The 16,946-nt window shown below is 37.0% G+C and overlaps 1 long non-coding RNA gene across 2 annotated transcripts in view; it reads right to left on the minus strand.

The window, feature by feature from the left end:
* The window catches only part of NBDY, a 50,931-nt gene that overhangs the window by 17,056 nt on the left and 16,929 nt on the right, over positions 1-16,946 (minus strand). The window contains exon 3 of one of the 2 annotated variants that reach the window (XR_001177687.2): positions 13,287-15,562. The exons of the other annotated variant lie outside the window; for it this stretch is intronic. This is a non-coding gene — a long non-coding RNA (negative regulator of P-body association). Of the gene's footprint in view, positions 1-13,286; positions 15,563-16,946 lie in introns of those variants that run through there. 2 annotated transcript variants of the gene reach the window in all.

A 16,946-nucleotide genomic window follows, 5' to 3' on the forward strand; every position in this document is an offset into this window, starting at 1 on the left:
GGAATTTAGAAAATCGATTCCATTTACTATAGCACCAAGAACCATAAGATACCTGGGAATAAACCTAACCAAAGAGGTAAAGATCTGTACTCGAGGAACTACAGAACACTCATGAAAGAAACTGAAGAAGACACAAAATGATGGAAGACCATTCCATGCTCTTGGATCGGAAGAATAAACATTGTTAAAATGTCTATACTGCCTAGAGCAATCTATACTTTTAATGCCATTCCAGTCAAAATTCAACCAGTATTCTCTGAAGAGCTGGAGCTAATAATCCAAAAATTTGTATGGAATCTGAAGAGACCCCGAATTGCTAAGGAAATGTTCAAAAACAAAAATAAAATTGGGGGCATCACGTTACCTAATTTCAAGCTTTACTACAAATCTGCGATCACCAAGACAGCATGGTACTGGCATAAAAACAGACACATAGACCAGTGAACAGAGTATAGAGCCCAGATATGGACCCTCAACTCTATGGTCAAATAATCTTCAACAAAATAGGAAAAAATATACAGTGGAAAAAAGACAGTCTCTTCAAAAAATGGTGCTGGGAAAACTGGACAGCTACATGTAGAAGAATGAAACTGGACCATTCTCTTACACCATACACAAAGAGAAACTCAAAATGGATAAAAGACCTCAACGTGAGACAGGAATCCATCAGAATCCTAGAGGAGAACATAGGCAGTAATCTCTTCAATATCAGCCACAGCAACTTCTTTCAAGATATGTCTCCAAAGGCAAAGGAAACAAAAGCGAAATTAAACTTTTGGGACTTCATCAAAATCAAAAGCTTCTGCACAGCAAAGGAAACAATCAAGAAAACAAAGAGGCAACCCACGGAATGGGAGATGATTTCTTGAAATGACAGTATAGACAAAAGGTTGATATCCAGGATCTATAAAGAACTCCTCAAACTCAATACACACAAAACAGATAATCATATCAAAAAATGGGCAGAGGATATGAACAGACACTTCTCCAATGAAGACATACAAATGGCTATCAGACACATGAAAAAATGTTCATCATCACTAGCCCTCAGGGAGATTCAAATTAAAACCACATTGAGATATCACCTTACACCAGTTAGAATGGCCAAAATTAGCAAGACAGGAAACAGCTTGTGTCGGAGGGGATGTGGAGAAAGGGGAACCCTCTTCCACTGTTGGTGGGAATGCAAGTTGGTGCAGCCTCTTTGGAGAACAGTGTGGATTCCTCAAGAAATTAAAAACAGAACTTCCCTATGACCCTGCAATTGCACTCCTGGGTATTTACCCCAAAGATACAGATGTAGTGAAAAGAAGGGCCATTTGTAGCCCAATGTTTATAGTAGCAATGGCCATGGTTGCCAAACTGTGGAAAGAACCAAGATGCCCTTCAACGGACGAATGGATAAGGAAGATGTGGTCCATATATACACTATGGAGTATTATGCCTCCATCAGAAAGGATGAATACCCAACTTTTGTAGTAACATGGACGGGACTGGAAGAGATTATGCTGAGTAAATAAGTAAAGCAGAGAGAGTCAATTATCATATGATTTCACTTATTTGTGGAGCATAACAAGTAGCATGGAGGACATGGGGTGTTAGAGAGGAGAAGGGAGTTGGGGAAAATTGGAAGGGGAGACAAACCATGAGAGACTATGGACTCTGAAAAACAATCTGAGGGGTTTGAAGTGGTAGGGGGTGGAGGTTGGGGGAACCAGCTGGTGGGTATTATAGAGGGCACAGATTGCATGGAGCACTGGGTGTGGTGCAAAAATAATGAATACTGTTATGCTGAAAATAAAATAAATTTAAAAAATAAAAATAAAAAGTAATTTGTCTGTTAAAAGGATTTCTACTCTAGCTTTCTTTTGAGGTTCATTAGCATGGTAATGTATCTTCATCCCCTCACTTTCAATCTGGCAGTGTCTTTAAATTCAAAATGCATCTCTTGTAGACAACATATAAATGGGTCCTACTTTTTTTTTTTTAATCCAATCTGAAACCCTTTGTCTTTTTGTGGCTCCATTTAACTTGTTTACATTCAGAGTAACTACAGAAAGATATGAATTTAGTGCCATTGTATTGCCTATAAAGTCCCTGTTCATGTAGTTTCTGTTAATACCTGGTCTATGTGACTCTTTAGATCTCTTCACTTAAATAACCCTGCTTTATAATTCTTGCAGGGTTAGCTTGGGTTCACATATTTGCAGCTTTTGTTTTTCCTGAAAGTACTTTCTCTCTCCAACTCTTCTGAGTCACAGCTTTGATGGACAAAGTATTCTTGGCTGCATGTTCTTTTCATCTCGTACCTTGAATATGTCTTGCCAGTCCTTTCTGGCTTACCAGGTCTCTCTGGACAGGTTTGATGTTATTCTGATGTTCCTTCCTCTGTACATAAGAAATTTCTTCCTTCTTGCTGCTCTTAGGTAGCATCCTTAGCTCTATGATTTGCAAGCTTCACTATTATATATTGGGGTATTGATCAATTTTCATTGATTTTGGGAGGGTCCTCTCTGTCTCTTGGACATGAATGCTTGTTCCCTTCCCCAGATTAAGGAAGTTCTCAGCTATGAACAGATGGAGAGAGAAAGTGCCTCAGTTAAGTATCTGCCTTTGGTTCAGGTCACCATCCCAGTGTCCTGAGATCAAGTCCCATATTGTGGTCCCTCCTCAGTTGGGAGCCTGCTTCTCTCTCCCTCTGCTCTTTCCCTCTATTCATGCTTTCTCTCTCTCAAATAAATGTCTTTTAAAAAATATTTAGGTCATGTATTAAACAGGTTTTAACAAAATATAAAATTGAAATCATACCATGCAGCTTTTCTGAATATAATGTTATGAAAATAGAAGTCAAATGCAAGAAAAAAATTTGGAAGCAAATACATGGAGTTTAAACAACATGCTACAAAACAATGAATGTGTAAAACACAGTATCAAGGAAGAAATTTTAAAAAAACATGGAACCAAAAAAAGTGAACACACAATGGTCCAAAACCATTGGGAGACAGCAGAAGTTTTTCTAAGTGGGAAGTACGTAGCGAAACAGTCCCAAGAGCCAAGAAAAATCTCAAATAAACACCCTTAGCCTACACCTAAAGAAGCTAGAAACAGAACAATAAAAGTAGCCTCACAGCAGCTAAAGGAGGGAAATAATATTAAGAGTAGAAATAAAATGATAATGAAATAGAAACTAAAACAAACAAACAAAAAATACATTAGAACAGGTCAGTGGAATCAGATGTTTCTTTGAAAAAAATTAATGAAATTAATCACCTAGCCAAACTATTGAAAAAGAAAAGAGAAAGGACCCAAATAAATAAAATCACAAATAAGAGAAAAGAAATAACAATCAATATCAGAGAAATAAAGGTATAAGAGATTATGAAAACCTATATGGCTACACATTGGACAACCTGGAAGACACGAATTAATTCCTAGAAACATAATCTACAAAAGCGGAAACAGGAAGAAACAGAAAACTTAAACAGCATGATAACCAGCAAGAAAACTGAATTAGTAATCAACAATCTCTTCAGACACAGAAATTCAGGAACAGATGGCTTCACAAGTACATTTTTGCAAACATTTAAAGAAGAATTAAACTTCTCAAACTATTCCAATAAAATAAAAAGGGAAGGAAAACTTCCATATTCATTCTATGAAGCCAGCATCACCCTCATATCAGGAACAGATAAAACCTCCACTGAAAAACAGAACTAAGGACCAATATTCCTAATGAACAGAGATGCAAAAGTTGTCAATAAATTAATAGCAAATTGAATCCAACAAATCATTAGAAAAATTAATCACCATAACCAAGTGGGATTTATTCCTGCATTACAAGGGTGGTTCAATATTCACAAATCAATCAATGTGTTACACCACATTAGTAAATGAAACAAGAACCATATGATCTTCTCAATAGATGCAGAAAACTCAGTTGATAAAGTACAGTATCCATTCATGACAAAAACCATCAATAAAGTATGGATAGAAAGGACATATCTCTACTTGATAAAGGCCATATATGAAAGACCCATAGCTAGTATCATCCTCAATGGGGAAAAACTGAGAGCATTTTCTTTATGGTCAGGAAGAAGATAGGGATGTCCACTCTTACCATTACTATTTAATATAGTACTGGAAGTCTTAGCCTTGCAATTGGACAAGAAAAGGAAATAGAAAGCATTCATTCATTCAGCAAGGAAGAAGTGAAAATTTTACTATTTACAAATGTCATGGTAATCTATGTAGAAAACCTGACAGACTCTACAAAAAAATTTCTAGAACTGATATATGAATCAGTAAAAATGCAGGATACAAAATCAACCTACAAAAATTTTTTGAATTTCTATAGATCAGTAATTATGCAACAGAAAGTCAAAGGATCTATCCCATTTATAACTGCAGCAAAACAGTAAGATACCTAGTAATAGACCTAATGAAAGAGGTCAAAGACCTGTCCTCTGAAAAGTACATAACACTGAAGAAAGAAATTGAAGATGACACACAAAAAAGGAAAGACATTCCATGTGCATGGATCTGAAGTACAAATATTGTTAAAATACCTGTATTACCCAAAGCAATACACATATTTAATTTGATCCCTATAAAATACCAAAAGCATTCTGCAAAGAGCTAGAACAAATGATCCTAAAATTTGTATGAAACCACAAAAGCCAAAATAATCTTGAAAAAGATGAAAGCTGGCGGCATCACATTTCTGGACTTCAAGATATATTGCAAATGCTCTAGCGATCAAAACGGTATTGTAGTGGCACAAAATTGACTCATAAATCAATGGAAGAGAATAGAATACCCAGAAATGAACCCACAATTATATGGTCAATTAATCTTCATCAAAGCAAGAAAGAATAACTAGTGGGAAAAGGACAGTCTCTTCAACAAATGGGACTGGGAAAACCAGACAGAAACATGCAAAACAATGAAACTAACCGCTTTCTTACAACAAAGACAGACATAACTTCAAAATGTATTAAAGACCTAAATGTGAGACATAAAACCATAAATACCCTAGAGTAGATACCAGCAGTCATCTCTTTGACATTGACTATCTCCAACTTCTTTCTATATATGTCTCCTGAGGCAAGGGAAACAAAAACCAATATAAACCACTGGGACTTCATCAAAATAAAAAGCTTCTGTACAATGAAGGAAACAATCAGAAAAATAAAATGACACATCTGATAAAGTGTTACTCTCCAAAATATCTAAAAAACTTATGAGTACCCAAAAAAGAAATAATCCAAATAAATCATGGACAGAAGAAATGAAAATACATTTCTCCAAAGAAGACATACTGATAGTCAAGAGACAAATGGAAAGATGCTCAATATCCCTCATCATCAGGGAAGTGCAAATCAAAACCACAATGAAATATTAGATCTGTCAGAATGGCCAAAACAAAAACAGAAAGAATTGCTGGCAAGTATATTCAGAAAATGGAACACTAAGGCACTGTTGGTGGGAATGCACACTGGTGCATCCACTCTGGATACAGTAGAGGTTTCTCCAAAAATTAAAAATAATATTGTCATATGATTCAATAATTTCTCCTTTGGGTATTTACTGATAGAATATGAAAACATTATTTTGGAAAAAAATGCACCCGTATGTTATTACATTATTTTGAAAAAGATATATTGCACCCCTAGATTTATCGCAAAATACAGTATTTACAGCAGCACGATATGAAAGCAACCCAAGTGTGTATCAACTGATGAGTGGATAAACAATATGTGGTTTATTTTTTTAATTCTTTTTTTTAACTTAAATGAACCCACACATAGTACATCATTAGTTTCAGATATAGTGTTCAATGATTCATCAATTGTGTTTAACACCCAGTGCTCTTCACATCACATGCCCTCCTTAATGCCTATCACCAAATTACATTCAGTATATACATGTTTGTCAAGGATATGACTGAAGTGATGTTTGTTTCTCAGTATACTGTGTCAGGAGGTACATGGTATCAATTTTTTCTAGAACTTAAACTTTTAATTTCTTGTTAGGAATTTTGTTTAGGAGATTGAAGAATGTAAGGCTTTGTCCTTTGGTGATGTCGTGGATAGCTGGGCAGGTACTTTTCTCTTTTCCCACAAGAAAAAATAGTGGGATTTTTGTTTGTTTGTTTTGTTTTGTTTTGTTTTTAAAGGTTTTATTTACTTGACAGAGATCACAAGTAGGCAGAGAGGCAGGCGGGGATGGGGGGTGGTAGCAGGCTCCCAACTGAGCAGAGAGCCTGATGTGGGGCTTGATCCCACTACCCTGGGATCATGGCCGGAGCCAAAGGCAGAGGCTTACCTCACTGAGTTACCTAGGTGCCCCCACCGATTTTTTTTTTTAATTTCTTTTCAGCATAACAGAATTCATTGTTTATGCACCACACCCAGTGCTCCATGCAATACACGCCCTCCATAATACGCACCACCAGGGTCACCCAACCTCCCACCCCCAACACCTCCAAAACCTTCAGATTGTTTTTCAGAGTTCACAGTCTCTCATGGTTCATCTCCCCCTCCAATTTCCTCCAACTCCCTTTTCCTCTCCATCTCCACATGTCCTCCGTGTTATTCCTTATACTCCACAAATAAGCTAAACCATATAATTGACTCTCTCTGCTTGACTTATTTCACTCAGCATAATCTCCTACAGTCCGGTCCATGTTGACAAAATGTTAGGTATTCATTCTTTCTGATGGGGGCATAATACTCCATAGTATATAAGGACTACATCTTCCTTATCCATTTGTCCATTGAAGGGCTTCTTCATTCTTTCAACAGTGTGGGGACTGTGGCCATTGCTGCTATGAACATTGGGGTACAGATGGCCCTTCTTTTCACTACATCTGTATCTTTGGGGTAAATACCCAGTAGTGCCATTGCAGGGTCATAGGGAAGCTCTATTTTTAATTTCTTGAGGAATCTCCACACTGTTTTCCAAAGTGCCTTCACCAACTTGTATTCCCACCAACAGTGTAATAGGGTTTCCCTTTCTTCACATCCTCTCCAACACACGTTGTTTACTGTCTTGTTAATTTTGGCCATACTAACTAGTGCAAGGTGGTATCTCAATGTGGTTTTGATTTGAATCTCCCTGATGGCTAAAGATAATGAACATTTATTTTTTCATATGTCTGTTAGCCATTTGCATGTCTTCATTGGAGAAGTGTCTGTTCATGTCTTCTGCCCATTTTTTGACATGATTATCCATTGTATGTGTGTTCAGTTTAAGGAGTTCATTATAGATCTTGGATATCTGAATATTCTCTTTGGTATCTGATTGCTGTGAGTAGGGCTTCAAGTACTATGTTGAACAAAAGTGGCAAGAGTGGGCATCCTTGTTGTGTTACTGATCTCAAAGGGAAGGCTGTCAGCTTTTCCCCATTGAGAATGATATTTGCTGTGGGTTTTTCAGAGGTATATTTTATGAAGTTGAGAAATGTTCCTTCTATCCCTATACTTTGAAATGTTTTCATCAGGAATGGATGCTGTTTCTTATCCAGTGCTTTTTCTGCATCCATTGAGAGGACCATGTGGCTCTTCTCTCTTCTCTTATTGATTTGTTCTATCACATTAATTGATTTGTGAATGTTGAACCACCCTTGCAACCCAGGGATAAATCCCACCTCATCACGGTGTATAATCTTTTTAATATGCTGTTAGATCCTGTGAGCTAGGATCATGTTGAGAATCTTAGCAACCATATTCATCAGGGATATTGGTCTGAAATTCTCCTTTTTGGTGGGGTCATTGCCTGGTTTGGGGATCAGGATAATGCTGGCTTCCTAAAAAGAGTCTGGAAGTTTTCCTTCTGCTTCAATTTTCTGAAACAGCTTCAGGAGAATAGGTATTATTTCTTCTTTGAAAGTCTGATAGAATTCCACAGGGAATCCGTCAGGTAGTGGGCTCTTGTTTTTTGATCACTGCTTCAATCTCGTTACTAGATATTGATCTATTCAGGTTGTCAATTTCTTCCTGATTCAGTTTTGGAAGTTTATAGTTTTCAAAAAATGCATCCATTGCATCTACGTTGCTTAATTTATTGGCATAACTGTTGATAATTTCTGATGATTGTTATTCTTTCTTTGGTGTTAGTTGTAACCTCTCCGTTTTCATTCATAATTTTATTATTTGGGTCCTCTATCTTTTCTTTTGGATTAGTTTGGCCAATGGTTTATTGATCTTATTGTTTTTTTCCAAAAACCAGCTTCTAGTTTCATTGATCCATTCTACTGTACCTCTAGTTTCTATCTCATTGATCCCTGCTCTAAACTTGATTAGTTCCCTTCTTGTGTGTCGAATTGGCTTACTTTGTTGTTGATTCTCCAGTTTGTTAAGGTGTAAAGACAGCTGTTGTATTCTGGATTTTTCAGGGTTTTTTTAGGGAGGTTTGGATGACTATGTATTTCCATCTTAGGACCAACTTTGCTGTATCCCATAGTTTTGGACAGAAATGTCTTCACAATGTCTCATTGTTTAAATTTTTCTTTGATTTCCTGGTTGATCCAAGAATTCTTAAGGAAGATGGTCTTCAGCTTCCAGGTGTTTGAATTCCTTCCGAACTTTTTCTTGTGGTTGAGCTCCAGTTTCAAAGCACTGTGATCTGAGAATATTCAGGAATAATCTCAATCCTTTGGTATCAGTTGAGCCCTGATTTTTGTCCCAGTATGTGGCCTAGTCTGGAAGAATGATTATTCTTTTGTTTTAGGGTGGAATGTTCTGTATATATCTATGAGGTCCATCTGGTTCCATGTGTCATTCAATGCTCTTGTTTCTTTACTGATTTTCTGCTGAGAGTATTGTGTTAAGATGCCCTACTATTACTGTACTCATATCAATATGACTCTTTGTTTATTGACAGTTGTATTAAGCAGTTAGCTGCTCCCATATCGCGGACATAGGTATTTACAATTGTTAGATCTTCTTGGTGGATAGTCCCCTTAAGAATGATGCAGTGTCCTTCTGTATCTCTGATGACAGTCTTTACTTTAAAATCTAATTTACCTGATATGAGAATTACTACCCCAGCCTTCTTTTGAGGCCCATTGGCATGAAAGATGCTTCTCCATCCCTTCACTTTCAGTCTGGATGTATCCTTAGGTTCAAAATGGGTCTCTTGTAGACATCATACGGATGGATCCTGTCATTTTATCCAGTCTGCAACCCTGTTCCATTTTATGGGCACATTAATGCCATTCATGTTGAGAGTGATTACTGAGAGATACATTTTTATTGACATCATGTTATCTGTGAAGTCTTTGCTTCTACAGACTGTCTCCATAATTTCTGTTCAATGATATTCTTGGTTTTTTTCCTCTTTTATAGAACCTCCCGTAATATTTCTTGTAGTGCTGGCTTGGTGGTTACATACTCTTTTAAACCTTGCCCGTCTTGGAAGCTCTATATCTCTCCATCCATTTTGAATGTCAGTCTTGCTGGATAAAATATTCTTGGCTGCACGTTCTTTTCATTTAGTGCCCTGAATACATCTTGCCAGCCCTTTCTGGCTTGCCCGGATTCTATGGACAGGTCTCCCCTTATTCTGATGAGCCTTCCTCTGTATGTAAGGAATCTCTTCCCCCCAGCTGTTCTCAAGAGCTCCTGTCTAAAATTATGATTCATCATTTTCACAATCAGGTGTTTTGAGGTCTTTCTAGATTCTGTGATCTTGGGAGAGACCTTTCTGCCTCTCGGACACAAATGCTCATTCCATTCACCAGATTGGGAAAAGTTCCATGGAAAATTTGTTCAACTATATCTTCTAGTCTTCTTTCTTTCTCCTCCCCCTCAGGGATTCCCATAATTCTGGCATTGGAACGTTTCATGGAGTCATTTATTTCTTTAATTCTGTTTTCATGCCTTCTAAGCTGTTTGTTCCAGGCCTCCTCCTGATCCTTTTTCTCTATCAGTTTGTCCTCTAGATCACTAATTCTATCTTCTGCCTCAGTTACACTAGCTGTTAGAGAATTTAGATTAGATTGGAACTCATTGAGAGCATTGTTAACATCTTCCCTGGTGACTTTGACTTCTGCCCTAATCAATTACATTTTGGCATTAATGATTTTTTCCAATCTAGCCATTGCCTGGATAAGTGTTACCTGGAATTCTCTTTCCAACATACTGTTTATTTCCACATCCAATAGCTCTGATGGAGAGGGCACAGTCTCTGAATTTTTCCTCTGTTGGGCATTCCTCCTCCTAGTCGTTTTGGTAAGAGATGGCTAAGGGGATGTGTAGCTGAATGTATCAACCATGATGCAGGGAAGGTGCACCCTGGAATGCTACTCAGCAATCAGGAGTTCCCACCAAAAAGAAAGAAAAAAGAAAAAGAAAGAGAGAGGAAAAAAATATAAAAGAGAAGACCCACCCTGAATGGGACCCAAATATAAGATTTATAAAGTATACAAACAAAAAACAAACAAAAAGACCAACAGAAGTAAATGACAAGAAAAAAAATAAAAAGAACCCAGCCAAAATGAACCCCAAGTGTAAGATTTAGATACTACTAGAACAAAAACAAATACACAGAAATACTGACAGAAAAAAAAAAAAGATAGGAGAGTCGTTATAAATTCTCATTGTGGGCAAGGAAGGTTATTTTGATTCTTCCTGGGTGTATCTTGTTCTCTTTGTTAAAGGACTCAACTTCCCTGAGATAAATGGTCATTTATACTGGTTTATATATAGGGGTAGTATTGATTGGGGAAAGAGGATTACCTTGAAGCTTATCTCTATATGAATATTAAAAAAATAGAAAAGAAAAAGAAAAACACAGGTATATGTGTCAAAGAAGTTCAAGTTAAAAGGTTATCATGGAATTTGTTGTACTGAACATCTCATTGTGATGGTAACTAGGTTAAAAAATTATAAGAAAACTACAAAGAATGAGAATAGTGGGCACAAATTAAAAATAAAAGTAGTACGCATGAAGTAGTGGTGGTTGTCCTTTTGTGTTTTTTTTGGTTTTGGTTTTGGTTTTTTGTTTGGCTGGCTCTCTGGGAGAGGGGCCTACTGTATGGTTTTTCAGACAGTCTTGCTAGAGTCCTCCTGCCCCCTATCAAGAGGCTGGGCTCTGAGGAAACCATCTTTTCAAGCTTTTGTTCTCTGGAGGCCCCCCCCCCATTTTTTCTTCTCTCCCCTTGGCCATTTTTGGTGGTTCTTTGGAGGTATAGAGGAAATCAAACTGTACCCAGACCTCCGTCTCAGAGAGCAGCCCCAGCCTGTTCCCCTCTGGGTGCTCCAGAGCACATAAACAAGCCCTCTGCCGCCGGCAGAGCACGTCCCCAGTCACAGACTCAGGGGTCGCTATTACCAAAACCATGAGAAGTACTAGTCCAGAGAGCTGGCTTCCAGTGGCTGCCTCCTCTGTGGCTTTCTGGGCAGGTCCAGACCGCTGGAGAGGTCCCAACCAGAGAGAGCACAGTGAGATTTTCATGCTGGCCCAGGCTGAGAGTGGTCAGATTCTCCCAGCCCTAGAGAGTACTGGCTAGCACCTGCATGGTTCTCTCTCACAGGAGCATGTGGAGCACAACTCAGACCCTGGTAGTGCAGCGCACCTGCAGAGTGCAAAAGGCTGTGCTTCTAGAGAGCGCCGGTGGGGGTCCACACCAGACTCTCATGCATGCCACCACCCAGACCCTTTCACAAGCGCCAGCGGCTCAGGCACCAACACCTGACTTATTTGCCACACTGTCTCTGGCTCAGCACCAGCGGTGGTAGTCCTGGGTCTGTGGGCTTAAGACCCTCTCCCTAACCACCTGATTCCACCAATTTCCCCTTAAGATCTTCTGCTCTTTTTGAGTGCTTTCAACCAGACTCCAAGTTAATGCTGGTCCCCAATCACAGGGAACTCGTATTGGGGTATTATTTTCCAATGGGTCTTCTGGTGACTCCCTCCCCCTTTTGTTGATCTTCTGGTATCAGTCCCATGTTCACACTCCGCTTTACCTGGGCACTGGTGTCATCTGCCCCCGTAGAGATCCAGAAGTGTATAATTCTAATTTCAGGCTGATTTCATGGGTAATCAGAGTTCTTTGGTAGATAATCAGCTCACTTTAGGGGACAGGTTGAAACAGTGCCTCCTACTTCTCCGCCACCTTGCCTCCTCGGGGTTGTTGTTGTTGTTTTTAAGATTTTATCTATTTCTGCATTTATTTATTTATATCATGTGAGTGGGACAAGGGGCATTCTGCCCCCACCTCCCCTTCCACAACCCTCAGTTTGTTTCCCAGAGTCAAGAGTCTCATGGTTTGTCTCTCTCTCTCTGATTTAAGAAGATGTGGTTTATATACACATTGTATTACTCAGCCATAAAAGTGAATAACTCTTGTCATTTGCAATAACACAGATGGAGCTAGAGAGTATAATGCTAAATTTAAAAAAAGTCAGTGAAAGATAAGTACGATTTCAATCATATATGATTTCAATCATATATGCAATTTAAGAAATAAAATAAACTAGGAAAAAGGAGACCAAAATCTAGAGTAACTATACAGAAACAAACACGTTGACAGATGGTAGGTGGAAGGGGAATGGGTCAAACAGGTGAGGGTGATTAAAAGCACACTCATCCTGATCATCACTGAATAATGTATGGAATCGTTCAATCATTATATTGTACACCTAGAACTATAAAACTGTATGTTAATTATACTGGAATTTAAAAAATATAAAATAAGGAATATGATGAATTGGTTTCACAGAATAAAGTCTTTGAAATAATTATAAAATAAGAAAGTAGTACAGGAAGGCAATGAATGGTAAGGGGAAAAAAACTGGCTAACCTTACAGAAAAATGTGCCTAAGGACAATGTGCATGTGAGGCTGCTGAAAAAACTCTTCTGAGAGAGAGAAACAGACCAATAGGCAGAGTAATAAATACTCTAAGGCAAGAAAATATGATTGTAGAATAGACATGGCAACTCTATTTAATGATAAGCACTTCTATAAACAGGTAAAGTAGACAAAAAAACAGGCTGCCTATTAGGAAAACCTAAATCCATCATAATAACATGTCCATAAAAACATGACTGTTTTGGGCTCCTTGGTGGTTCAGGTGGTTTAGCATCCAACTCTTTTTTGGTTGTTTTTTTTTTTTTTTAAAGATTTTACTTATTTAAGACATAGCAAGAGAGGGAACACAAGCAGGGGGAGTGGGAGAGGGAGAAACAGACTCCTTACTGAGCAGGGAGCATGATGCAGGGCTCAATCCCAGGACGCTGGAATTATTACCCAAGCCAAAGGCAGACGCCTAACGACTGGGCCACCTAGGTGCCCCAGCATCCACCTCTTGATTTCAGCTCAGGTCACAGTCTCAGGGTCATGAGATCAAGCCACATGTTAGGCTCGTGCTGAACACAAAATCTTCTTGAGATTCTCTCCCTTTCTCTCTGCCCCTCATCCGACTCCCACTCACATGATGTAACTACATAAAGTCTTAAAAAAAAAAAAACCTTCTTTAAAAAAAAAAAAAGCTATTGTTTCCCATGGGAAAAGAGAAGAGTACCTGCCTAGCTATCCATGACATCACCAATGGACACAACCTAACATTCTTCAATCTCCTAAACAAAATTCTGTAACAAGAAACTAAAAGTTATAGAACAGAATGATACCATGTGCCTCCTTACACAATATACTGAGAAACAAACATCAATTCAGTCATATCCTTGACAAAAGTGTATAAATTGAATGTAATCATGAAAAACCATCAAACAAACTGAAATTCAAGGACATTCTAAAAAATTATTGTTTCTTCAAAACTATTTTTTCTACATAAAGAAAATCTAAGAAACTACTGCAGATTGAAGGAAACTAAGCAAACATGACAGTTCAATGCGACATGATTATAGATAGATTGGACCCTGGACCAGATTCTTTTTTCTTTTTTTAAATAAATGACATTTAATGGTATAATGGGTGAAAAATGAATACAGTTTTAGGAAATACATACTGAATTACACAGGATTCATGAGGCAACTTATTGTCAAATTGTTTAGAAAAAATATGTACATGTATACACATATACAATATGTACATAAAAATATATAAATATAAATATGAAAAACCAAATATAAACAATTATATTTCCTGATATTTACCCAAAGGAGTTGAAAACATGTCTACGCAAAAATCTGCATGTAGGTATTTATAGCACTTTATTCATAACTGCCAAATCTTAGATGCAACCAGTGTCCTTCAGTAGGTGAATGGATAAATAAACTGGTACAAACAATGGAATGTTACTCTGAAATGAAATGTGCTATCAAATCATTAAAAGATGCGGAGAAACCCTAAATGCATATTACTAATGGATATAAGTAAATTTGAAAGGCCATATACTGTATGATTTCAATTATTAACATTCTGTAAAAGGTAAAACTATGGTCACAGTAAAAAGACCAGTGGTTGCCAGAGGCTTGGAGGAAGGGGCAAATAGGCAGAACACAGAGGTCTTTTGAAGCAGTGGAAATACTCTATATGATACTATAATGAGATTAAATGTCATTATTCATTTTTCTAAGCTCACAAAATGTTTAACAGTAAGAGTGAAATAATGTAACTATGGACTTTGGGTGATTATTGTATGTCAGTACAGTTTCATTAATTGTGAAAAATGTACCACTCTGATAGGGAATGTTAACAGGAAAGGCTATGCATGTGTAGGGGTGGGGATATATGAGAAATCTCTATATGTTCTCAAATTTGCTGTGAATGTAAATAGCTCTTAAAAAAAATATTTTAAAAAGATCAAACTTAGCACCATCAATAATGAGTGGGATAAAACAGGCTTTTGTGCTTTCCGATGTGATGCAAGGACACAGCATCACCTATGTAGTCCTTTGCTAAAAATGCTTAAATTAATCATGGGGAAACAGACAAGCTCAAATTGTGACACACATGTAGGACAACTGCCTGGACCCATCAGAGCTGCCAATATTTTGAAAAATTTTTAAGAAAAGATGAGTTAGTTCTTTTCTAGATTTACATTAAAGGCGCAATGGCAACCAAATACAGTACATGATCCTTGACTGGATCCTGTACCAAAACAAATAAAAAGCTTTGAAGGACACTCTTAGGACAATTTTAAAATTTTGATCGGGACAGTTATGTTAGATAACAGAATTGTATCAGTGTTAAATTTCTCTAAATGTGATGAAAGTAATGCCCTTGTTCTTGAGAAGTAACGAAGTGAAGTGTTCAAGGCTGAAGTGTCATAGTATCTGCACGTTACTTCCAAATGGTTCAGCAACACTTATAATTATATATAACATGTAATATTAATATATAACATAAAAACATGTATACATTTATAAACAAAGAAATTATATATAACAAAATAAAAAATGGATGAATCTACATGAAGGATGTCTTTTGACTTTTCTGAAGAGTTGAAATTTTATTAAAAAAAATTTTATTAAAAAAAACTGAAGAACATTTTTGTTTTCATATATAAAGCTTATCCTTATTGCTCATTATAAAATCTGTTGATAAATTCACAAATAAATCAATGCATCCACTGTTTTATTTTTATAGAATATATTCTGAAAAATAAAGGAAAAAAAAGAAAGTGAGTAATCAAAAGAACTGAGAAAGAAATACCATCCATAGAAAAGTATAACAACCAAAATAGACTTTAAGTGCAAAAAGAGGTAAAATGGGTCATTGAAATGATAAAAGATGCATGTACTTTAGACTTGTATGGACATAACAAAGTGCCATGTATAAAAAGCAAAAATTTAGAGAACTACAATAATTTGACAAATCCACCATTATAGTGGGGCATTTTAAATTTACCTCTTTCAGAAACTGACAGATCTAACAAACAAACAAAATTAATAGAAATATAGAAGACAGATAAATGATACAATGAATTCAATGGGCACTTACAGAACACCACATTCAAGAGGTAGAATATACAAAATCTTTTCAGGCACATATTAAATACTTAAAAATTGATCATGTTCTCTAGAATATAAATAAAATCTCAATACTAAATAAATAGTATCATAGTGTCTGTACTAAGTATAATTAAACGAGAATAACAAAATGTGAAACTAAAATATATCCATGTACCCATGCCTTGGTTTCTAAATATCACCTCCCACTAAAAGTAATTGCAGCTCCACACAGAAATGGTCCATAAGGCGGGAATAAAAAACAAGCCTGAAAGTAAGGAAGTGAAGGAAATGTTGATGTCAAAATATGTATCAGAATGATGGGAGTAGATTGAATGGACAGAGAAGCCAGCTTGAATTGGTTGCCACTGGTTAAATCTGAGATAATCTGAACATTAAAATAAATAATGATAGCAGTAAGATATTCATGAAAGAATCAAAATGAATGTGTCCAAACTAACGTAAATAAGTAAACAAATAGAGAATAAAGCTCTTCCTTAAAGCATTATTCAAATTTATATCTGTAGCAAAAATGATGGAGCTTCAAAATTATCATACTGCAGCCATCATACTAATAACTGTTTCAGTCCAGATTTACCAATGGATACTAAAACCAGTGGATTTTGGAGGGAAGAGTTAAGATGATGGAAGAGTAGGGGGACTCTAAGCTTGTGTCCTCCCTCAAAATATAGCTAGATACTTATCAAATCATTATGAACACCCACAATGTCACTCAGAGGTCCGAGAGAACAAAAACTGCAAATCTTCAAGTAGAAAAGTGACCACCTTTGGTTGACCTGGGGGAGATATAGCTGTGGATACAATGGCAAGGAGGGAGCCCTGTTTATAGGGGCAACTGCAAAGTATTACAATCAACAGAGTGCAAAATCTGAACCTTTAGAAGTTCACTTAAAGGTGCTAAGGTGGGGAAGTAGGCCAGAATCCCAGCAGTGACAATGTGGTCTGAGGATCCCCTGGGTCACAAGAAGAACAGGTGATGCCAACATACTGCACTGTTCCCAGAAACAGG

The sequence above is a fragment of the Mustela putorius genome, unplaced genomic scaffold (genome assembly GCF_011764305.1).
Source record: "Mustela putorius furo isolate JIRA1106 unplaced genomic scaffold, ASM1176430v1.1 tig00004121_pilon_pilon_pilon, whole genome shotgun sequence".
Classification (NCBI taxonomy): domain Eukaryota; kingdom Metazoa; phylum Chordata; class Mammalia; order Carnivora; family Mustelidae; genus Mustela; species Mustela putorius.